This window comes from Nicotiana attenuata, chromosome 10 (genome assembly GCF_001879085.1).
Source record: "Nicotiana attenuata strain UT chromosome 10, NIATTr2, whole genome shotgun sequence".
Classification (NCBI taxonomy): Eukaryota; Viridiplantae; Streptophyta; class Magnoliopsida; order Solanales; family Solanaceae; genus Nicotiana; species Nicotiana attenuata.
The window spans coordinates 25,834,408-25,859,990 of NC_031998.1; positions in this window are offsets into that span (position 1 = coordinate 25,834,408).

Consider the following 25,583-nt stretch of genomic DNA (forward strand, 5'->3'; position numbering starts at 1 on the left):
TATATATATATATATATATATATATATATATATATATATATATATATATATATATATATATATATATATATATATATATATATATATATATATATACTACATAAAAAGTACTATAAGTCACAATAATTAACAATTTAAAATAATCAAAAAATATTTAAAAAAAAATATAATGAAAAATCTATTTTGACTCCCCAAATTAATATGTTCATTCTTTTTGAAACGCGAGATGACCTAAGGACCACCTAAACTTGCTTCAGTTTGTCATTCTTGTATATAAACTTAGAACTTTCCCATTTAAACATCATACGTTATACATTTGAACAGTAATAAATCACTCTGATCGTTGGCCATGTCTATATGGAGGCAACATAGCTGACATGGACATGGTGCATGCAAACCACACTTAAAAGGCGCATAAATGTGATATTTTTAAAGAAAAAGTATTAAAATAATATATAAATAATGAAGAGATAAAAAAATTAAAAATAAAATAAAATAAAATCCCAACACTTCCTCCCCCTCCCCCCTCTCCATTTCATTTTCTTATTCCCTTCCTTTTTTTTGTCCGCACCCCCACCTTTACTCCCCATCTTCTCTCTATTCCTTTACTTGGAAAGGAAACCCACAACTTGATATTCGCAGACGAAAATTGTCGGAGAAAAAAATGTGACTTTTATAAAAGGAAAACAGTTCACATTTGTCATGATCCAAAATTCAACTAGTCGTGATGACACCTAACCCAACCCGCTAGGTAAACATATAACAATAGTCCAATTCAAATGATATTTACTGAGAAAAATAAATGATGAAATAACTTAACTTTTATATAACTTCCCAAGGACTAGTAGTACAAATCATGAACTTCTAAGATTTAGAGTTTACAAAGCTGGTATAAAATAAATACATCATCTATTCGAAATATACATAAACAGATTTATAAAGCTATAGCTACCAAGAACAAGAGGCATCTATAACCGGAACACATGTACATCTTCAATGCCAACTCCCGCCACACACAGCAACATCAGCTCCAAAATCTGCACGCAAGGTGCAGAAGTGTAGTATGAGTACAACCGACCCCATGTACTCAATAAGTAACAAACTTAACCTTAGGTTGAAAGCAGTGAAGAGCTTGGACAACGGTCAGAATCCAACACCAAGAGCCAAGAACAACTCACAACAACATAATAAAGGTAGTACAAGTAATAACTCAAAGATATGATGCTCAACTCATTGACAGTTACGAAAAATAGGCATTCTTTTCAGGTATAACAATAAAACCCAAATCTTTCATCGAAATCACCAAAATATGAGTAAATTAGAAAACTATGATTTTTTTCCAAAAACTTTCAATAACAAATAAGATATTTCATTCTCAGATATCATGAGGAAAATACATCTCTATGCCTATATGTTAATGTGCAAGTGAAGTCATGAATGCTACAAAACCGTGTAGCATGAGGAAGTGCATCTCTATGCTTGTATGTCAAGTATGTATGTCAAATGCAATGTGTCACAATGATGAACTCATGTACTCACACTCTTAGAGTACTCAATCCCAAGCGCTAATATAAGCCAACCTGAATTGCTACGGTGTGCAGCCCGATCCCATAATGATTCAATAAAACCTATTGCGGCGTGCATCCCGATCCCACCAATAATAATAAAGCTTCTACGGCCTGCTGCAGCGTGCAGCCCGATCCATATAATAATAATATATATATAAAGCCATAATGGCATGCTGCGGTGCGCAAGCCGATCCATAATATCTCTCACAATACGGCTCTCAGGACCCAACTCAGTCATCAATCTCTCCAACCTCTCCGACTCACAAATCTCATGCCAATCCGCCCAAACAATGATAACATGATGTGACAACAAAGGATAACAGAGACTGTGATATTTATGCGAATGAATGAATATGAGTGAGTATGTAACTGCAATTTAAGCAAATAACACAACAACAGAGATGATCTTAGTGGGTCCCAACAGAATAAGCATATTGCCTAAACATGATTTCTAACATGATTCACAGCTCAATTTCTCTAACACGTTTAAATTTTATAGATAGAAACAAGATTAGGTAACTACACAATATCACAAAATCAACCGAGTCATAATTCACACGGTGCACGCCCACACACCCATCATCAAGCAAGTGCTTCACCTCAACACTTAACACATAACATGTATCTTCAGGGATTCATACCCTTAGCATTAAGTTTAGAAGTGTTACTTATCTCGAACAAGCTAAATTCAATACCGAGCAAGCCAAACAATACTCTAAAAATGCCATCCCGTGCATACCGACCTTTGAATGGCTCGAAGCTTGCCAATAGAAACTCAAGAACATCAAATAATGCCAAAGGAAACAAGCCCAATTGATAAAGGTCGAATCTTTAATCACAAGCCCAAAGTCAACCAAAAAGCCAAACCCGGGCTCGCACGTCGAAATTCGACAAAACTTACAAAATCTGATAACCCATTTAATTACGAGTCCAAACATACTGGTTTCACTCAAATCCAACTCTGAATCCATGTTCAAAACTAAAAAATTCGCTTCATGAAATTTTAAACAAAACACCCCAAATTTCACTTTGAAATCATCAATCAAATGCCAAAAATGAAGATGAATTCATGAAATATAACCAAAACCGAGTATAAAACACTTACCCCAATCCATGCGGTGCAAATCGCAATTGCCCAAAACCGAGCACCCCAACTTAAAATATGACCAAATGAACAAACTCTCGATACTATATGCTTCTAACAAGCTGTTCTGCCTCGTTTCATATGCCCAACAATCCCGAAACTCGCTATTGATGCCTCCAATAGATTCCTCTGAAATTTCAGTCAAGTTAGACTTTTGAATCACTCCATTTGACCTTACAATAAAGGAGATATATTAGTTTCAATATTTGGAAATAATGTAGATTTTTAAATACGAATTCAGTGGCAATTTCGTAATTAATCTAAAAATGTAACGACTCGGGCGGTCGTTTCATGAGTTACCGCTCTGTTTTCCCTATTTCTGCTTCTTTTTGCTTTGTTCATCTGTGTTATATGGTATCGGGTTGGTTGGTTCGAATTCGGAATGGTTTTGGAAAAGTTTGAGACACTTAGTCTCTTAAGTTGGTCTTTTAGTTGGAAAAGTCAACCGGAAGTTGACTTGTGAGCAAACGATCTCGGAATTTGGTTTTTATGATTCGGATAGCTTAGAGAGGTGATTTGGGACTTAGGAGCGTGATCGAAATGGGTTTTGGAGGTCCGGAGTAGATTTAGGCTTGAATTGGCGAAATTGGATTTTTGGCGCTTTCCGGTTGATAGGGGAGATTTTGACATAGGGGTCGGAATGGAGTTCTGGAAGTTGGAGTAGGTCCGTTGTGTCATTTTTGACGTGTGTGCAAAAATTCAGGTCATTCGGAAGAGGTTTGATAGACTTTTTGATCAAAAGCAGAATTCAGAAGTTTTTGGAGTTCTTAGGCTTGAATCTGTGGTTAATTTGATGTTCCGATGTTGTTTTGAGTGTTCCCAAGGTTGGAACAAGTTTTAATGATGTAATAGGACGTGTTGGCATGTTTGGTTGAGGTCTCGAGGGCCTCGGGTGAGTTTCGGGTGGTTGAACGGATCAAATTCGTGTTGGAGAAGTTGCAGATTTTCCTTCAGGTCTGTTGCAGACATTTGTTCATCGCGATCGCGTAGAAGGGTCCGCGATCGCGTAGGCTTTGTAGGGTAGAGGTGGAATTTGTTCAGTGCGATCGCGAAGGTCAGTGTGCGATCGCGATTGGTTGGGAGATTGTTGTTCGCGAACGCTTGGTCAGTGTCGCATTCGCGTAGGAGAGAAGGAGCTGATGTGAGGTGTTGAGGTTGTTCTATGCGATCGCGTGGGTTGGACTGCGATCGCGTAAGTTAGCAGAGGCAGAGCTTCGCGATCGCGTAAGGTTAAATAAGGTCAGTCAGCTTTTGTGCTTCGCGATCGCGAGGCATTTTCCGTGATCGCGGTTAAGGAATTTTAAATCGCTGGGCAGAATGTTTAAAAGGCCATTTTCGCGATTTTTTGCCATAGTTCACCATTTTTGAGTCGGTTTTGAAGCTTCTTGGGGGAGATTGAAGAGGGAATTTAAGAGAACTTCTTTGAGGTAAGATTATTGAACCTAAAACTCGATCCTACGTTGATTCTTACTGGTTTAAACATGAAATTTGTGAATCTAAAGCCTAAAATTGGGGAGTTAGGGCTTTAAATTTAAGACTTTGATTTGAGGATTTGAGGGGTCGTTGTGGTCGGATTTTGATGTAATTGATATGTATGAACTCGTGAGAGTGTAAGGATTTTAGATTTGTGATTTTTATCGAAATCCGAGACGTGGGCCCGGGGGTCGGGTTTGGCCAATTTCGGGATTTTTGGTGTAAATTGGTTATTTTCGAGTGAATTTTGTTCTTTTAGCGTATATTGATGTGTATATTCTCGTTTTGGATATATTTGGAGGCCGATACGAGAGGCAAGGGCATCGCGGGCTAGAATTTGGACCGGATTTAGGTAAGTAATGATTGTAAATGTTGTCCTGAGGGTATGAAACCCCGAATTTCACATCATTGTGCTATATTGAGGTGACACACACGCTAGATGACGAGCGTGGGGTCGTGCACCATTGGGGATTGTGACTTGGTTCGTCCCGTACGACTATTAAGTCGCGTATTTACTTGAAACCTATTTGATATTGTTATATTTTGGAAAGTATTATTGTGTTTGGGGCTAAATGCCGTTTCTGGGCCTTGTGCCGATTGTTTGGACCCTTAGGGGCTTTACTACTGATTTCCTCACTGTTTTCGGTTTGATATTTACACTCAGTCCTACTATGTTCTTACTGTTTTCATAACTCAGTTTTATTCACTCCTTTTGATTTCATAACTAATATTTTGAGCCGAGCACTTGTTTTGCTGTCAGCCCGAGGGGCTTGAGTGAGTTTTTGACTGAGTGAGGCCGATGGCCTGTGTTGTGAAGATGTTATGGGATCGGGCTGCGCGCCGCAGCATGTGGTACTCATTTGTTATATATGAGAGGCCGAGCTTGAGATTGTTATGAGGCCGAGGGCCTGTTTGATTATGCCACGAGATGGCTTGTTATAGCACTTGGGTTGTAGGATCCCCTCCGGAGTCTGTACACCCCTAGTGAGCGCGTCTACCCAGTGCGAGATGTGATATTGCCAGAGGGGCTGTTGTTGTTTCATGTTTTTGCCTGAGGGGCTGATACGAGTGATTGTGAGGTAGCCCGAGGGGCTGGTTCTGTTGTTATTTTGCCCGAGGGGCGGTTGTTGATTTATGTTGTTGCCCGAGGGGCTGTTTATATTTCTATTCTTTTCTCACTATTTTTCTCACTCGTTTGAAACTATTGCAAAGTGTTTTAATGGGGTTTTACTGAACTGAGGTGTTTTTACGAGTTTTACTGCTTTACTGCATTGTTCTGGACTTATACTTTTTGCTGTAGCATTTTGCTGTGGTTTACGTGTTTTTCTTACTGCTCAGCTGCCTTTACTTTTATTACTTACTGAGTTGGCGTACTCACATTACTCCCTGCATCCTGTGTGCAGATCCAGGAGTCTCGGGTCACGCTAGCGAGTGCTGAGTTGTCTTCCAGCAGGCTTTCGGAGTTGACTAGGTAGCTGCTTGGCGTTCGCAACCCAGTGCTTCTCCTTCCTATCTTTATTCCGCTTTGTATTAGCTTTGTTTTAGACTATGTTGTCTTTCCATATTTCTAGACGAGTTGTAGATGCTCATGACTGGTGTTTCTGCACTGTTCTATTCTACCTTACATTTTGGGATTTTAGCTTATTAATGAATTTTAAATAACTTATTATAATTGTTGGATTGGTTTTGGGGTTTGTGTCGGCTGGCCTAATTTCACGATTGGCGCCATCACGACCGGGTCCGTTTTAGCGTCGTGAAAAGTTGGTATCACAGCCTAGGTTACATAGGTCTCACAAGTCATGAGCAGGTTTAGTAGAGTCTCGCGGATCGGTACGGAGACCTCTGTATTTATCCTCGGGAGGCTGCAAAACCTTTTTGGAAAACTTCATATTCTTGAATTCCTGTCGTGCAAATCTATTGATTCCAGTACTAAACTTCTGTTATTCTATTCTTTCACAGATGGTGAGGACACGTGCTACCGGTCGGGATGGACGACCACCAGTACCACCAGCTGGGGCCACTAGAGGTCGAGGACGCGGTCGAGGCCGTGGTAGGGGCAGGGGTGTAGCCCGCACAACAGCTAGGGCAGCACCTGCAGATCCACCAACAGCCCCAGTTCAGGATAAGGTCCCAGCTGTGGACGCTCCAGCGGCACCAGCTCAGCCACCGGCTGTGCCTATTGGCATTCCGGGTCTTCAGGAGACCTTGGCTCAGATCTTGACTGTGTGCACTAGTCTTGCTCAGGCGGTCACAGTTTCTACTACCGCAGCCACTTATCAGGCCGGGGGAAGCACTCAGACTTCCGCCGCCCGAACACCCGAGCAGGTTGTTCAGGGATTGCAGACACCGTAGGCACCACCAGCCCAGCTGGTGGCAACTGCTTAGGGTTATGTAGCTCCGGTTATGCAGAAGGACGAGCAGCGCAGATTGGAGAGGTTTGGTAGACTTCAGCCTTCGACTTTCAGCGGTACAGAGGGCGAGGATGCCCAGGGTTTCTTGGATAGGTGTCAGAGGATTCTTCGCACCGTGGGTATTCTGGAGACCAGCGAGGTCGCATTTACTACCTTTTAGTTTACTAGAGCTGCCTTCACTTGGTGGGAGGCTTATGAGAGGCGTAGGCCTGTTGGTGCGGCTCGCCTTACCTGGCAGCAGTTCTCCGTTCTCTTTTTGGAGTAGTATGTGCCACAGTCCCGCAGGGAGGAGCTGTGCATGCAGTTCGAGCAGTTGCGACGGGGAGATATGACTGTGATGCAGTATGAGATGAGGTTCTCAGAGTTAGCTCGTCATGCTATTTGGTTGGTTTCTACGGATAGAGAGAGAGGATCAGGAGGTTCGTTGATGGCCTCACATATCAGCTTTGGATTCTCATGACCGGGGAGAGGGTGTCAGGTGCTACTTTTGAGGAGGTTGTTGATATCGCTCGCGAGATTGAGCCAGTTCGTCACCATGAGCGAGAGGAGATGGAGGCCAAGAGGCCTCGGGGATCTGGTAGTTTTGGGGGTGCTCCTTCGAGGGGTCAGTTTCAGCTAAGGCCGCCCATTCAGGCATGCTCAGTCAGCTCGCCCAGGTTATCGTGGGGAATCATCGGGCCATGGTTCTCACAGTTCTCAGCAGGGTCATTCCTCACTCAGTGCCCTTCCAGCCCAGAGTTCGTCCCGTGCTCCATCAGTTCAGGGCTCTTCTATGCCAGGTGCACCTACTGGTCATTCTGGTGCTAGGGGTTCCCTTCAGTCCCGGTCTCCAGCACCAGGGAGTTGTTATGAGTGTGGGGAGTTGGGATATATGTGGAGGCAGTGTCCTCTTCGTCTTAGGGGTTCATCTCAGCAGAGGGGTCAGCCATCGACTTCAGCACCAGTTACTTCACCACCCACCCAGCCAGCTAGGGGTGGAGGACAATCATCTAGGCATCGCCCGAGTGGGGGAGGTCGATCAGGTAGTGGTCAGGCCCGTTTCTATGCACTCCCAGCTAGACCTGATGCTATTGCTTTAGATGCGGTAATTACAAGTATTGTCTCAATCTGCCACAGAGATGCCTCTGTGTTATTTGATCCCGGTTCCACTTTTTCATATGTGTCATCATATTTTGCTCGTTATTTGGATACGCCCCGTGAGTATCTGGTTTCATCTGTTCATGTATCTACTCTGTGGGCGATACTATTATTGTGGACCGTGTGTACCGGTTGTGTGTGGTGACCATTGGGGGTCTGGAGACCCGAATGGATCTTTTGTTACTCTGTATGGTGGATTTCGATGTGATTTTGGGCATGGATTGGTTATCCTCGTGCCGTGCTATTCTGGACTGTCACTCTAAGACAGTGACATTGGCTATACTGGGTGTGCCACGAATTGAGTGGCGAGGTTCGATTGATTTTGTTCCAGTAGGGTGATATCATTTCTAAAGGCCCAACGGATGGCTGGGAAAGGTTGTCTTTCATGCTTGGCGTTTGTGAGGGATGTCAGTGCAGAGACTCCCAACATTGATTCTGTTCTAGTTGTGAGGGATTTTCCCAATATGTTTCCTGCAAACCTGCCGGGCATGCCACCGGATAGGGATATTGATTTTGGTATGACCTGGTGCCAGGCACTCAGCTATATTTGTTCCACCGTATCGTATGGCACCAGCAGAGTTGAAGGAGTTGAAGGAGCAGATTTAGGAACTCCTCGATAAGGGGTTCATTCGGCCTAGTGTTTCGCTGTGGGGTGTGCCTGTTCTGTTCGTGAAGAAGAAGGATGGCACTATAAGGATGTGCATTGATTACAGGCAGTTGAACAAGGTTACATTCAAGAACAAGTATCCCCTGCCTCGCATTGATGATTTGTTCAACCAGCTTCAGGGAGAGAGGGTGTTCTCCAAGATTGATCTCCGTTCAGGGTATCACCAGCAGAAGATCAGGGACTCGGATATTCTTAAGACAGCTTTCAGGACCCGATATGGTCACTATGAGTTCCTTGTGATGTCTTTTGGGCGGACCAATGCCCCAGCAGCATTCATGCATTTGATGAACATCGTGTTCCAGCCGTATCTCGACTTGTTTGTCATAGTTTTCATTGATGATATTCAGGTGTATTCGCGTAGTCAGGAGGAGCACGCTGAGCATTTGAGAGTGGTATTGCAGCGGTTGAGGGAGGAGAAGCTTTATGCAAAATTCTCCAAGTGTGAGTTCTAGCTCAGTTCAGTGGCTTTCTTGTGGCACGTGGTATCCAGTGAGGGTATTCAGGTTGATCCGAAGAAGATAGAGGCGGTTTAGAGTTTGCGTAGGCCATCCTCAGCTACAGAAATTCGCAATTTTCTTGGATTGGCGGGTTATTACTATACGTTCATTCAGGGATTTTCATCTATTGCATCACCCTTGGCCAAGTTAACTCAGAAGGGTGCTCTATTTCAGTGGTCAGATGAGTGTAAGGCAAGCTTTCAGAAGCTCAAGACTGCCTTGACCACGACTCCAATGTTAGTTTTGCCATCAGCTTCAAGTTCATATACAGTGTATTGTGATGCTTCGAGAGTGGGTATTGGATGTGTGTTGATGCAGAATGGTAGGGTTATCGCTTATGCTTCTCGTTAGTTGAAGCCCCATGAGAAGAACTACCCTGCTCATGATTTGGAGTTGGCTGCCATTGTTCATGCGTTGAAGATTTGGAGGCATTAGTTGTATGGTTGTCTTGTGAGGTGTTTACTGATCATCGTAGCCTCCAGCACTTGTTCAAACAGAAGGATCTCAATTTGAGGAAGCGGAGATGGTTGGAGCTGCCAAAGGACTATGATATTACTATTTTGTACCATCAGGGGAAGGCCAATGTAGTGGCCGATGCTTTGAGCTGGAAGGCGGTGAGTGTGAGCAGTCTTGCGTTTATTCCTGTTGGGGAGAGACCTCTTGCTGTTGATGTTCAGTCCTTGGCCAATCGGTTCGTGAGGTTGGATATTTCGGAGCCCAGTCGGGTATTGGCTTGTGTGATTTCTTGGTCTTCCTTATTTGATCACATCAGAGAGCGCCAGTATAATGATCCTCATTTGCTTGTCCTTAAGGACAGAGTTCAGCACGATGATGCCAGAGATGTGACCATTGGTGATGATGGGGTGTTGAGGATGCAGGGCCGGATTTGTGTGCCCAATGTGGATGGGCTTTGAGATTTGATTCTGGAGGAGGCGCATAGCTCGCAGTATTCCATTCATCCGGGTGCTGCGAAGATGTAACAGGATCTGAGGCAGCATTATTGGTGGAGGAAGGATGAAGAAAGACATCGTGGGATTTGTAGCTCGGTGTCTCAATTGTCAGCAGGTGAAATATGAGCATCAGAGATCGGGCGGCTTGCTTCAGCAGATGGATATTCCAGAGTGGAAGTGGGAGCGGATCACCATGGAATTTGTAGTTGGGCTCCCACGGACTTTGAAGAAATTTGATGCTATTTGGGTGATCGTGGATCGGCTGACCAAGTCCGCGCACTTCATTCCTGCTTGTACTACCTATTCTTCGGAGCGGTTGGCAGAGATCTATATACGAGAGATTGTTCGTTTGCATGGTGTCCCAGTTTCCATCATTTCAGATAGAGGCACTCAGTTTACTTTGCGGTTTTGGAGGGCCGTGCAGAGAGAGTTGGGTACTCAGGTCGAGTTGAGCACAGCTTTTTACCCTTAGACGGACGGGCAGTCCGAGTGCCTATTCAGATATTGGAGGACATGTTGCGCGCTTGTGTGATTGACTTTAGTGGTTCATATGATCAGTTTCTACCGCTCGCGGAGTTTGCTTATAACAACAGCTACCAGTCGAGTATTCAGATGGCTCCATATGAGGCTCTATATGGGAGGCGATATAGATCTCCAGTTGGATGGTTCGAGCCGGGTGAGGCCAGACTTTGGGGTACGGACTTAGTGCAGGATGCTTTGGACAAGGTGAAGGTGATTCAGGAGAGGCTTCGTACAGCGCAGTCGAGACAAAAGAGTTATGGTGACAGGAAGGTTCGTGACGTGTCCTATATGGTTTGGGAGAAGGTTCTACTGAAGGTTTCACCCATGAAGGGTGTTGTGAGATTTGGGAAGAAGGGTAAATTGAGTCCTCGGTTCATTGGGCCTTTTGAGGTGCTTCGGAGGATTGGGGAGGTGGCTTACGAGCTTGCTTTGCCACCCAGTTTGTCAAGTGTGCATCCGATATTTCATGTTTCTATGCTCCATAAGTATATTGGAGATCCGTCTCATGTTCTGGATTTCAGCACGGTTCAGTTAGAGGGTGATTTGACCTATGATGTGGAGCCAGCAGCTATTTTGGATCGTCAGGTTCGGAAGTTGAGATCAAAGGATATAGCTTTAGTGAAAGTGCAGTGGAGAGGTCGGACCATGGAGGAGGCTACCTGGGAGACCAAGAGGGAGATGCGGAGCAGATATCCTCACCTATTTGAGGCTTCAGGTATGTTTCATGACTCATTCGAGGATGAACGTTTGTTTAAGAGGGGGAGGATGTAACGACTCGGCCGGTCGTTTCATGAGTTACCACTCCGTTTCCCCCATTTCTGCTTCTTTATGCTTTGTTCATCTGTGTTATATGGTATTGGGTTGGTTGGTTTGAATTCGGAATGGTTTTGGAAAAGTTTGAGACACTTAAGACTCTTAAGTTGGTCTTTTAGTTGGAAAAGTCAACCGGAAGTTGACTTGGGAGCAAACGATCTCGGAATTTGGTTTTTATGATTCAGATATCTTCGGGAGGTGATTTGGGACTTAGGAGCGTGATCGGAATGGGTTTTGGAGGTCCGGAGTAGATTTATGCGTGAATTGGCGAAATTGGAATTTTGGCATTTTTCGTTTGATAGGGGATATTTTGATATAGGGGTCAGAATGGAATTCTGGAAGTTGGAGTAGGTCTGCTGTGTCATTTGTGACGTGTGTGCAAAAATTCAGGTCACTCGGACGAGGTTTGATTGACTTTTTGATCAAAAGCGGAATTCGGAAGTTTTGCAGTTCTTAGGCTTGAATCAGTGGTTAATTTGATGTTCCGATGTTGTTTCGAGTGTTCCAAAGGTTGGAACAAGTTTGAATGATGTAATGGGATGTGTTGGCATGTTTGGTTGAGGTCCCAAGGGCCTCGGGTGAGTTTCGGGTGGTTGAACGGATCAAATTCGTGTTGGAGAAGTTGCAGAGTTTCCTTCAGGTCTGTTGCAGACAATTGTTCATCGCGATCGCGTAGAAGGGTCCGCGATCGCATAGGCTTTGTAGGCAGAGCTGGAATTTATTCAGTGCGATCGCGAAGGTCAGTGTGCGATCGCGATTGGTTGAGAGATTGTTGTTCGCGAACGCATGGTTAATGTCGTGTTCGCGTAGGAGAGAAGGAGCTGGTGTGAGTTGGTGAGGTTGTTCTATGCGATCGCGTGGGTTGGACCGCGATCGCGTAAGTTAGCAAAGGCAGAGCTCCGCGATCTCATGGTGTTTATTGCGATCGCGTATGGTTAAATGAGGGGTTAAGGAATTTTAAATCGCTGGGCAGAATGTTTAAAAGGCCATTTTCGCGATTTTTGGCCATAGTTCACCATTTTTGAGTCGGTTTTGGAGCTTCTTGGGGGAGATTGAAGAGGGAATCCAAGAGAACTTCTTTTAGGTAAGATTATTGAACCTAAAACTCGATCCTATGTTGATTCTTACTGGTTTAAACATGAAATTTGTGGAATCTAAAGCCTAAAATTGGGGAGTTAGGGCTTGAAATTTAAGACTTTGATTTGAGGAGTCGTTTGTGGTCGGATTTTGATGTATTTGATATGTATGAACTCGTGAGAGTGTAAGGATTTTAGTTTTGTGATTTTTATCGGAATCTGAGACGTGGGCCCGAGGGTCGGGTTTGGCCAATTTCGGGATTTTTGGTGTAAATTGGTTATTTTCGAGTGCGTTTTGTTCCTTTAGCGTATATTGATGAGTATATTCTGGTTTTGGAAGGATTTGGAGCATTTGGAGGCCGATACAAGAGGCAAGGGCATCGTGGGCTAGAATTTGGACCGGATTGAGGTAAGTAATAATTGTAAATGTTGTCCTGAGGGTATGAAACCCCGGATTTCACATCGTTGTGCTATATTGAGGTGACGCACACGCTAGATGACGAGCGTGGGGTCGTGCACCATTGGGGATTGTGACTTGGTCCGTCCCGTACGACTATTAAGTCGCGTATTACTTGAAAACTATTTGATATTGTTATATCACTTGGGTTGTTTGATTATGCCACGAGATGGCTTGTTATAGCACTTGGGCTGTAGGAGCCCCTCCGGAGTCTGTACACTCCCAGTGAGCGCGGGTACCCAGTGTGAGATGTGATATTGCCCGAGGGGCTGTTGTTGTTTATTGTTTTTGCCCGAGGGGCTGATACGAGTTATTGTGAGGTAGCCCAAGGGGCTGGTTCTATTGCTATTTTGCCCTGAGGTGTTTTTACGAGTTTTACTGCCTTACTGCATTGTTCTGGAATTATACTATTTTGCTGTGGTATACATGTTTTTCTTACTGCTCAGCTGCCTTTACTTTTATTTCTTACTAAGTTGGCGTACACACATTACTCCTTGCACCCTGTGTGCAGATCCAGGAGTCTCGGGTCACGCTAGCGAGTGCTGAGTTGTCTTCCAGCAGGCTTTCGGAGTTGACTAGGTAGCTGCTTGGCGTTCGCAGCCCAGTGCTTCTCCTTCCTATCTTTATTCCGCTTTGTATTAGCTTTGTTTTAGACTATGTTGTCTTTCTATATTTCTAGACGAGTTTGATGCTCATGACTGGTGACACCCCGATGTTGGGCTGTGTTTTATTTCCGCACTGTTCTATTCTACCTTACATTTTGGGATTTTAGCTTATTAATGACTTTTAAATGACTTATTATAATTGTTGGATTGGTTTTGGGGTTTGTGTCGGGTGGCCTAATTTCACGATAGGCGCCATCACGACCGGGTCCGTTTTAGGGTCGTGACAGAAAAATCTGACAACCCAATTCTTAGTAAAATGGCCATAAATTCCTCATACGATGTCGATACTTGATGATTTCAGATGCTATGGTTCCAAAATTACGATATGCATATAATGGTGTAGTCGAAACACGAATCAAAGGTCATTTCCTCAATATGATAACCTTTATGCTCAAATCGATGTTGAAATCGAAAACAATTACCATACAACAACTTATCCAAAACTCATCGGAATTTAACTAAACTTTGTGGACATGTCCAAAGTCATCATAAAAATTTATTGGAATAATTAAAACCCGATTCTGAGTCCGTTTACCCAAAAGTCAAACCTTGGTCAACTCTTCCAACTTAAAACTTCTAAAACGAGAATCATTCTTCCAAATCAATCTCGAACCGCTTGAAAACGGAGGCCAAACATACACGCAAGTCATAATACATAATATGAAGCTACTCAAAGTCTCAAACCATCGAATGGAACGCCAAAATATAAAACGCCGATCGAGTCGTTACATTCTCCCCCACTTAAATATATGTTCGTCCTCGAATGTGCCAAGAGTCGTTCCAAAGCCATCAAATCGCCATATACCCTCACCATACACATAACCATGGGTGATCCCATGTCACCCAAATCTATATAAGCCCGACAACACCACCTAACAGAGGATCTTTACTTCAACCTTAGTCCATAAACCTTAAAGCCCAAATCCCTAACATCTGGAACTCGTTATACGACCCGATTCTTGCATCTATGTACCGTATAACTCGGAACAAGCTGATCAATCCATAACCATAACCCAAGATGTAATCACATGATATTCCACACAACCCGTATACTTGTAGCAATAAACTTCCGATCACAATAGCTGCTCAAAAACAGACCCGGTACCTGTTGATACCCAATTTTTCCCTCATATATTTTTAAACATGCATACATACTTTCAAAATATTGTACATGCATTTACAAACATGCACAAGTGTTTTTACAATCTTTTCTATAAATTTTAAAGGCCTTAAATCAATTTATTTTTGCATTTTAATTATATAAATATTCAATAATTATCCCTCATATTATATTACAATGATTTAGTCATCTAAATTCATCATTTATACTCATATCAGTGTTCAAATATTTTTAATTGCATTTTCTAAAATTACAGTTGCATTTTAAGACTATAATTGCACATTTTGCAATAATAGCCCATCCATATGCATAATTATATTACGTACACAGAAAATAACTTTTTCTATTTTTATAATATTAAGTAATTATTTTAAATCACCCTCATGCATAAAAATTAGTTTTTATCATTTAATTAGCTATTTTTAAAAATTATTTTATTAATAAATTGTGTATTTAACAAATAACCCCTTAATTGTATCCAAAATCGGACCCTCCCAGCCCAATTTAAATTAACCTAAGCCCAAATCACCCCAACCCAAAACCAAATGACCTCTACCCGACCCAAATCCCTTCTAATCGTGGCCGTTGATCTCTGAGATCAACGATCCACGATCACTCTTTCCTTTTTTTACCCAAACGACCCCCTACCCCTAGTCATTTGTTACACCCCGCTACCCTTGAATCCCTCATCTTCTCACTTCTCTCTGAGACCACCTAAACCCTAGATGCGCCGTCACCCCTAAACCTCCCAAATTCGTTCGATCCCTGACCTAATATGGGGTAATTTGGGGTTTTGCTACCCTATCTAACCTATTACCTCTGCTGGATGTTCGATTCTCGTTGTTTTCTGAGGGAACTTCAAAGAGGTTCGACTCAAAGTCGACCTAGGCTTTTTGTTTCCTTATGAACACCGCCTTGTGTTCATCAACGTTTGTGAGTCTCGTTGGTTTTGTGGCTCTGGTTAGATTTTTCCTTTACCCCGCCCTTTTCTCAAAAACCTTCATCTTTTCAACGTGAATCTTTTCAGATCTTTGTAGATCTGGAGTGATTTTGAGTTTATCCGGTAGTTTTCGTTTAAAATCTCTTGTTCTCTTTATTGTTAATTGATTTTAGTATTCCTCTAGATTAGGGTTTTGCTTCTTTGTTATTTGCTGTTCAAATCTCTTTAGACCTGAAAAGATTTCGAGTTCCTACAACATGTTTTCCTTAAAGATTTGTTTTGCCTATTGTTAGTCGATCATAATGTTCTCTAAGAACTAGGGTTTCACTTCGTTTGTTTCTGCGAAACTTGTCTAAAAAAAAAATCCTTTGTGTTTGATTCTCTTTTTCTACTGATTCTTGCATGACTATATATGTTCCAGTTTTTAGTTTGTTTGATTATTTCATTGTTCACTCCAATATTTGCCCGTTATTTTGAGTGATTGACTGAGTACCTAAACTGCCTACGGTTTGAAATTTGCTTTGTTTACTGAGGGATTACTTCCCGTAATTTTATTTACTTTCATTATTTTTGGGACTTCTAATTGGTACTACTTGTCATAATTGTGCCTGTTAAGCTTAATTCGTGGGCTGATTGACTTACCAACTCCAGATTGGTCACTAATTTACTTGTGTGACTAATTGCTTGTTACGTGCCGGATTTTTAGTGTCTGACTCTAGTTGGCTATCAGACTTACCACTTACCTTATTTAGACCTCAATTCCGAGTTGTTTTTGGATATAATCCCATGATTTTTGCCTAATTGATTGACTGATTGTTTTCTTTGCCTTATTTGCAAACCTTTAAACTGTTTTACCTTATTTACTCTACTCTACTCAATGCTATATAAGCCTCACTCTTTTTCTTTAACACACACGCACACAGACATAGAAAGACACAAAGTTCTTGCTCTCTTTCTCTGTCACAATCTTCTACTCATTGTTTGTTGCACTGTCTAGCCGGTTGGTAGCCAAGGCTAGACCTTTGGACCCTGTTTGCTTCACTCTTCTATCGCTATCTCTTAACTGGTATGCCTCCACTACTGCTATTCAATTAACCTGTGTGTTTCCTTATAATCAACATGTCTTTTCTTCTGTTTTACTAAACCTATGTTTTTCCCTAATCGGCACGTTTACTGCTATTCAATTAAAACCATGTATCATGTTATCAGCATGTCTATTTTTATCTCATTAGATCCCTATGCTTTATGTTCCTAATCAGCATGTTTACTGCTATTCAATTAAACCTATGTGTTTCCTTATAATCAGCATGTCTACTTCTGTTTAACCTATGTGTTTCCTTGTAATCAGCCCACTTATGTTTAGTCAAACCTATATGTTTCCGGCTTTCAGCATGTTTACATATTTACTTATATGTAAATTAGATCCATGTCTACTTTTTTTTCAACTGGCATGTTTCCTGCCCTGTTTTAAGTGTTACCCCCCCCCCCCCCCTAACAGACTAATAATTTCCATGCTCCCAATACCTGCTACCACTTTGTATATGACTGTCTGATTGGTAATCTGACCCCAGCATGCCATTTCTTTGTTTAATACTTGTCTATATACCCACCTAGTAACAACTAGTAAACTAAGTTGAAACTTTGCTTGAAGTGATCCTATTTCTGTCTACTGTTGGATTGCTGGAACCTTTTCTAAGTGTTGAATGACTCAGTTTGATCCTTACCTCCTGAAAATCCAAAACTATTTTCTTAAAACTATCTCCTGTTTTCAACTCCTATTCTTAGAACACCTAGGGTCCTGCCCTTCCAGTGTGAGCATTGCCTAGGAGTCCATGAGACTCCTTTGAACTTTGACACACTAGGGCTGGCTCTCCAAAACTTGCTCATAAAAGGTTTCTTTAAAAAGTTTCCTGGTGTGAGCATTGCCCGGGGTCCCTGAGGCGGTATCAAATCGTATAAAAAATCAGTTTCTTCAGTAGCAATCATGCCTATAGGAAATAAGTATAAAAGCAATCCCAATACCTAGATATCAGACTTATATTAAAGATTAGTTCTGCAACGTTTGTGATTACTTTCAGCACCTAAAAAATCGTTTACTGGTTTATTGCAGTTCTGATTAACGATTAGATATCATGTTCATAGGACATCTCTGATCCACGCCTAGGCAAGCCTGTAGGGCGATTAAAATCTTGAAACTATAAAACTGTGCTTTTGTTGAACTGTTTGTGAATTGCCCAGATTCAGCTAGTTCTAAAATCAGTAGGCAAACTGATTAAGTACCTTCCGCCTCGCTTTACTAAAAATGCTGCATATGTTCTGCTTTGTGCTCACCTAGATATCCTGCTATAGGACTTTTAAAGTGTCTGAAATACTGTTGTTTGAGACGTTCAATTGCCTGCTTATTTGTGGAGGTAAATGTGAGCCTTTAGCTTTTCCTTTATCTGACAGTCCTATTTATTTTGCTTGTCGCTTAGATTTTCTCCTTTTAAACACTATAGGAGAGTCTAGATCCACCTTAACTAGAAGTCCTAAGCACCTCCAGGACCTTAAGTAAGGGAAGGGTAATGCACGCATAGAGTACGTTTAATTAGAATCGCTTATATAATCATTAAGGGGAGGGTAATCGGGTAGTAAAGGATATGATGATGTAAGGCCCCATGAAATTTTTACTTAAAAACCCGAGATCTCGTAGTGCCAAGTTAGGAGTATGTGTTAGAAAGTCATAAAATTCTTCGCGGCGAGCAAGCTCACAGCGGTTCGGACCCTTTGGACTGAGCTGTGCATTAAAAAGTTAAGGAATCATATTTCTCCAGAAAAGTGTGTTTATGCGGTCCATTATGCGATCGCTTCGCAGAGTCAGACAGTGTGTCGGTTAATTTGGAGGTTAACTATGTGGCCAATTGTGCGATCGCATAATCAATATGCGGGTCGCATAGTCATCGCATAATCCCCTTGGCATTTTTGCGAGGGGCAGTTTTGCGGTGCATTATGCGAACGCAGAACAGGTATGCGGACCGCATTCTTGTCGCATACCCGAGCAGTTTGTTAAGGTTTTGGGGACCATTTTTGCGGTCCCTTTTGCGGGCCGCATGTCCGTTATGCGATCGCAGATTTTGTCGGGGCTCCTATTTTCTAACTTTTAATACCCGACCCCATTCCATTAAAAACACCCCTTTAGACCCTTTTTATGAGATTTTTCTGAAAATAGAGTGAGAGAGGAAGTTCTAGAGAGAGAGAGAGTGGTCTTCATCAAGTCCTCATTTGATCTTTGCCTAAGCCCTTGAAGATTATCAAGTAAAATATACTAGGCCTTCATCCTAAGAGGTAAGAACTTGTGCCCTAATCTATAATTTCAAAATTCTACTAAAATAAGTGGTCACGGGTGGGTTCGTGGGTATAAGAATTGACTATCTTGCATGCATGTGTGATAATGGGGTATGAGAAGATTGTGAGTTAAAAAGATGGCAATTGGGGTGTAAGGTGATGAAAATCTCTCACAAAAGGGGTCCTAAAATCACAATGCACGCCTAGTGCTTGACAATACGCTCAAATGAGCTAGAATCTTAATCATGTCTCTAATTCTTGGCTTAATTTGTAATTCTCATAAAATAGATCGAAGTTGCTAGGAAATTCCGGAATTTATTCTAAGGATTTAAGGGAAGCTCCATTAAGGTATGTATGGCTAACCCTCTTCTTCTTAGTGTTGAATTCTTAGTGTCCAAATAGTTGGCATGAGTTTCGAATTGATCATACTTGATGAATTGCATTCATGTGTTGGGTGACGGACTTTCGTCCCAAAATTGTTCTGTGTTTATTCTGAAATCATGATAGTCGAAAATGTAATTATGTTCTCCAAGTGTTCATTATTTTCTTATGTGTGCATGCCTTATATGATAGCCCCCTTATCGACACGGATGATGAAGTTATATGAAAGAATTAATAAAAGGAACACTTGTGTTGTAACAATGTATCCAAGTGCCAAGAAATAAATTAACAAAAAGAGGTGTTGTACCATGTAATGGGAAAAATGGAAGGAAATGGAAACTAAGGAGTAATTGAAAGAGGTTATGTTCCAAGTGAGATGGCTTAGCCGATCGGGCCGAGATCGGACGCCATGCTGTACACATGGAGGCATTTATATTGGATTCTGAATATCATTGTGGACTTGGATATGTCTCACTTGGGATGACTTAGCCGGTCGGGCCGAGACCGGACTTCGTGTATAAACCACGGTGGCATTATATTATATTACAAGTATTGCACTTGGCACTAAAGAACATTAGCCTAAAGGAATGGAGAGACTTAACCGGAACCATGTGAACCCTATTTGGTGTTTTCCCTTGTAATCTTGTGAAGTACTTGTTGATGTTATAACTGCCTTTTATTTGTTCAATGTTCATCCTATTAAGAATTGTATTTTCTTTACATACTAGTACTATTCGACAGTACTAACATCCCTTTTGCCGGGGGCACTACATCTTTGAATGGATGTAGGTGGTTCCGTTGCTGATAGTGCCGATCGCAGATAGTGGTGCTCTCTTGCTCTCTTCGCAGCTGTCTTGGTGAGCCCCCATTCCTCCCAGGGGTTCTGTAGTTCTTATTTTGTGTAAATTTCCACATTTTGAGGTATGGCCGGGGCCTTGTTGCCGGCATCATCATTTTGGTCTTCTGTATCCTTAGAGGCTCCGTAGACATTTATGTGGGTCATGTATGGGTGCCAGGGTGGTCATAGGATCACGTTGTATTTTGAAACTTTTCTCTACTAGACTGTCAATTGTCTGTACTTTTGGGAACCTAACTATGGCATGTTGTATTTTAAGTAAGAATCTAACTAGCAATGTTTATGCGTTTATATAACAACTCTCCCTCACATGTTTAACAATTGGTAATACATTACTTCTTCGGATATAGAATGAGTCGGGTATGAAAGGCTAGATAGGCTTGCTCGATCGGGTTCCCTCGGTCACGCGCCGGTCGCGCTCCCCGAGGTTTGGGGCGTGACAGATGACCTGTGCGCTAATGCTATGTGTAGCACCCCAACTTGGGGACGATTACCAAGTATTGCACATAAGTGATCCTATAGGCTAAAAAACCTAGGACCTCTTTTACCCCTTGTTTTAAACATAATATCTATTTGTCTAAATTGCTTTGTTTGCTTATAAGGCTAATTCACCTAATTCGAGTTTGGCCGGGACCCACCGTTGTGGACCTCGAGGGGTGCCTAACACCTTCCCCTCAAGGTTATTTCGAGCCCTCACCCAATCTCTGATAATGCAAATCGGTTTATGAGTTATTTGTTTTAGGTGCCCTAACACACCTTAAATCCGTTAGGTGACTCTTCAAAATTCCATACCCAATTCTCAAAAGGAAATGAGTTGTCCCAAAGAAATGTCGAAACCCGGACTCCGCGAGGAAAAAGGGGGCGCAACAGTACCAGTAATAAACCTCATGTCAATTAAAACCCTGCTCTAAACCTTCGTACATTGTCAATGATGAATGAAACATGCTGAAACTCATAACCACTCATTAGATCAACAAGTCATCGAGCTCTCCTTCCTCCGACAAGAACCATAGCCAATTTCTAAGTCGATCAGTGAAATTACCCTTCCAAATATACCGCAATCTATTCCGATAGCACCCAATCTAGGTCCAGTGACCTTATCTCAACAAACACAATCACTCTACTGACATGCCACACCAATACGACCTTAAGCCACAAACTATGCAATTCATGCACCAATACGCAACCATTCAAATGCACCCAAAAATGAAAAAAATGACTCAAATGAAAGGACCATCCAACAAGTTCAAGATATACCACCGTAAGCGCAATGCTAAGAACCCATTACACATAATAGAACCAAGACACACGGATCTAACACAAAGGATCATAGCCCTGCTGCAATGCGTGACCCATTCAAACACCGGTCCAGAAAATAACTCAAGCCACAATGCTCAAAATCATCAACCACACGCAATTCGACAACAAGTACAAGAAGTGCATGACCATAACAATGGAGAAGCAAATAACACAATATACCACAGCCCGGAAACACCATAATCAAGGTGCAATCAACAATTCCACACCCCAATCACCATCTCGCTCGAATTCTGCTATAAGTCCCAGACAGAACCGCACCATGTGTGCGTATAACCAACGAATCACCACCCCTCGTAGCATATGAGAGTAACACATAGAGCATATCAGAACACGAACAAGATGAACTCTAACCGAATGACTCACTCCTCAATACTAACAGTTCTGAGTCAACAAATACGACCTGGTGTAGAATGTACATCCCTCTCGGGCCTACCAAAGGGCCCCAAATCAACTCCGGTCATCCCCAAATGGATAAATAGCCCTCCAATAGTCCACAAGGATTTAACCATAATACGTACCACCGTCTGGCTAACTTTGGCCACATCTTCACAGTCCGCAACCATGAAACAATCTGCTTCTAAGAACTCTGAGTCTCCAAATCCATAGAACACACGAATCACCATATTTTACCCCAACTCCACCACCCCAATGTCTTGCACATCTCTCATACACGATCATCCCACGAGGAATACTTCTATAATTATTCTGTGCCACATAGCAAAATCTGAACATCAACAGTCGAACAATCAGGCGAGTACCACAATACCAATGAAGCATCCATAAGTCAAAACACAGTGCGCCTTCTGAAATGCGCACCCTTCTCAGGAAATACCAAGTAGTAATAACATTTATCTAAACATTTGAAACCGTCCATATTGTTCAAGATTCACGACCTTCCCTCCAAAACTGAACCGTTACCTTATACATACAAATCTCAATCCCACACGACGCATCGCATCTATCATACCATCATACGAAAAGCACAAGAATCTCGTAATCAACTCTGAGTCACAAGCAGAATACATACCCGGTCAGTCAGAAACCTTCCGCTTGATCCCATACAAGATAAAATAACAACACTCCACATAGCCCTCATACATGTAGATAATAACCATCTCAAGTTATGGCAGAAATCATCGAGGACACGTCAGAATGCATTTGCACATAACCAAGTCATTGGAACTGAATCCCTCTAACTTAACCAAGTCACGCTGGTCGCCAAAGCTCAAGAGCATTGCCAGAAAGCACCTGTAGAGACTCGCCACATCATAAGTACCCAAAGAACCGATCATATCTATTATTGTACCAATTCAACCTACTACCAAACTGTCCTATTTGTCCAAGTTCCTTCCGAATTAACCTCAAGTTGACACTTCTCCTTGCTAGAACACCATGATCCTTAGCCAAAGCACACCATAAGAGATCCTAGCATAAAACCACACCGCCCTAAGACCCATAAGTCGTATTCCCTCTTAAGCACCCCAAAAGTACCACAACCGAGTCACCCACTCTAAAGAGACCTTCTATTAACCTAAATTCGTTTCCGTCACCTCTTTGGTACTGAAATGTAGAATCCATAATGATACAGAAATACCGCAAGTATCGACACCATCCAATGTGAATCTTAGTTTCTAGACATATACAAATCCAAAAAATGCTACATACATATCTTGAATCCATTAGAACCTTCTCAAGAGTCATCCACTCTGCTCAAATCTCAATTGCACCTCCCTACCCTTTAGCACGGCAACACCCAAAGAAGTAACCCTGCCTTAATGCAACCGAGCAAATTCCTACTCCATGCGCACTACATCATTCATGAATAACAACTCAATCATTCCATGATTCACATATACCCATAGAGTGTAATACACCCTACACCTAGGATTTCCTTGCTTAAGTCATCCTCAAAACCAGCTTCTGCAAGTCATAACTGATCCACTGTCGACGCCCCCTTTTTCCTCGCGAAATCGGGTTCACGACATTTGGGAAGACAACTCTTTCCCACTTTGGGAATTGGGTTTGTTGAGAGTTTGGAGAGTCGCCACCTAATGATTATAGTGCATTAGGACACTTTTAGAAGAATTAAAGATGCAGACCAGAGTTTTGGGTAAGGGCTTGAAATTATCTCGAGGGGAAGGTGTTAGGCACCCCTCAAGATCCACTAGTGTGGTTCCCGGCCATGCTACAATTGTGACTTTAGATGTAAATGTAAATAAACAAGTACAAGAAGCACAAAAGGTTAAAAGAAGTGCTGAATTTTAAAGGAGCAATTTTTGTAAAAAACGTGCAAGTAGAGGAAAAGGTCAAGTACTTAGTGCAAATAATCCGAAAGATCATGCGAGAAGCAAAAATTGAAAATGCAATAGCTTTAAAGATTCAGAAAATTTTGTTAAACTAATAAAGAAGGAGAAAGGGGTCCTAGGTTTATACATTACATGGATCATTCGCACAACACTGGTACTCAGTTGTACGCAGAGTGTTATCGTGTAATCATCATCTCCATGTCTACCCTTCCAATCCCGTTAAGGTATTAAAGCGCGGAACGGTATCGTTTACTTATCGCATGCTACTACCCGTCCCAATCCTATTAGTCCCGGGGTATTAGGACTTCTAATCCTAAAGGGGAAGAAAGGGATGGGGGCCTTTGTGGAGTTTAAAGGATAAATTTCTAGCTCGACATTCAAAACAAGTATTAAGTAAAAGGGGAGGACAAGAAAGCATACAAGGCTCAAATTAACCCCAGAAGTCAAAAAATCATTTAGTTTAGCATGCCTTGACAAATACTGATTTGGTCTTAGATTAAGTTAAGCAGCAAGCGAACTGGTTCAACACATGTATTTAAACAAAGAGTCTGCATTAGGCAACTCGGATACAGTTGTCAGGGACTGACCCAATTCATTAATTAGCCAACCTTTGTTTATGATTTGAAATAAAAACCTAGGCGTAGGATCTATTAATTTCAGGAAAAAGATGCAAAGAGTTACCAGTAGTTTCAGAAAAGATGCAAGTTGATTTTAGAAAAAAAAAAGAATTATCAGTTTAAACAAAGAGAAAAGATGCAAACCGATTTTAGAAAAGAGTTACCAGGTGTTTCAGAAAAGATGTAGACTGATTAAAAGGTTTACGAGTTTCGGGGAGTGCAGATTGGTTATAGGAAAAAGGTTTACCAATTTTAGCGGGTTTCAGAAGTAGAAAATTACCAGTTTTAGTAAAGACACTAGTTCCAGCAATCGATACTGCTTAAGAACGAATGATGCTATTAAAGACGAGGTTTCCTATAGGCATGCTTTCTATACGTTTACCGATTTTAACACCCTTTCATATTAATAGGAGTCTTATACACATGATGTCTATATGCAAACTTTGTTATTGAGCCTATAAACGGTTTGCCTAATGACATTTGTATATGCAGAAATGCAAGAGCCTATAGACATGATCTCTATATGTGTCATTACAGAACATGAATGTTAAATCCTATAGACATGCTTTCTAGGTGATTTTGCGGTAAATTTAAGCGTTAAATCCTATAGGCATGGTCTCTATGTGATTGAATCAGTATTAAAGACCCTATAGGCAGGATTTCTAGTTTGAATAAAAATCCTAACTCATGATTTCTAACCCTTGGATGCAAGAAAAGTAAAGACCCCTCCCACACCCTTTTACTATACTCCCCGAGTTTCATACAAAATTATTACAATCCAATGAATCAAACTGGAAATTAAAAGATACATCAAAAGCTAACAGCTAGATCCGAGTAGCCTAATTAAACCTTAATGTCTAATAACATGCGACTGAGCCACTTCCGGGATCCAGATTTCCAAAGCCTTCTCTTTATCCAAGGTGTTTCAAAGTTCCAAGGAATCTCAGGGATTCCAGGCATTGCTTACACCCTGGATACTATCAGAAGTAGAATAGTGCAGTGTGGAAGAGCCAGCTCTCATGCATTCAAGTTCAGAGGGAGCTCAGGGGTCCCAAAGCATGGCTAGCAAGAGAGGGGCGGAACTTATAGCTAAGAGTAAGTGCAAAGTGAAAGGGGAATTGGGGAGCCATGACAGGTGGTGGTCATACCTAGCTACAAAGTAGGCTGGCATACCCCTGACCACTTGTTTGGTTGAACAAGTTAGGAGCAGACCTTTTGGAGGTCAGACCAAAGTCTAGATAGTGATTAGGACACTATCAGACCCCAGTACAGGGCTCAGACACATAAAAGGGGAAAAGGGAATGGGCATTGATTGAGTTTGGGATTCAAAGAATCCAGT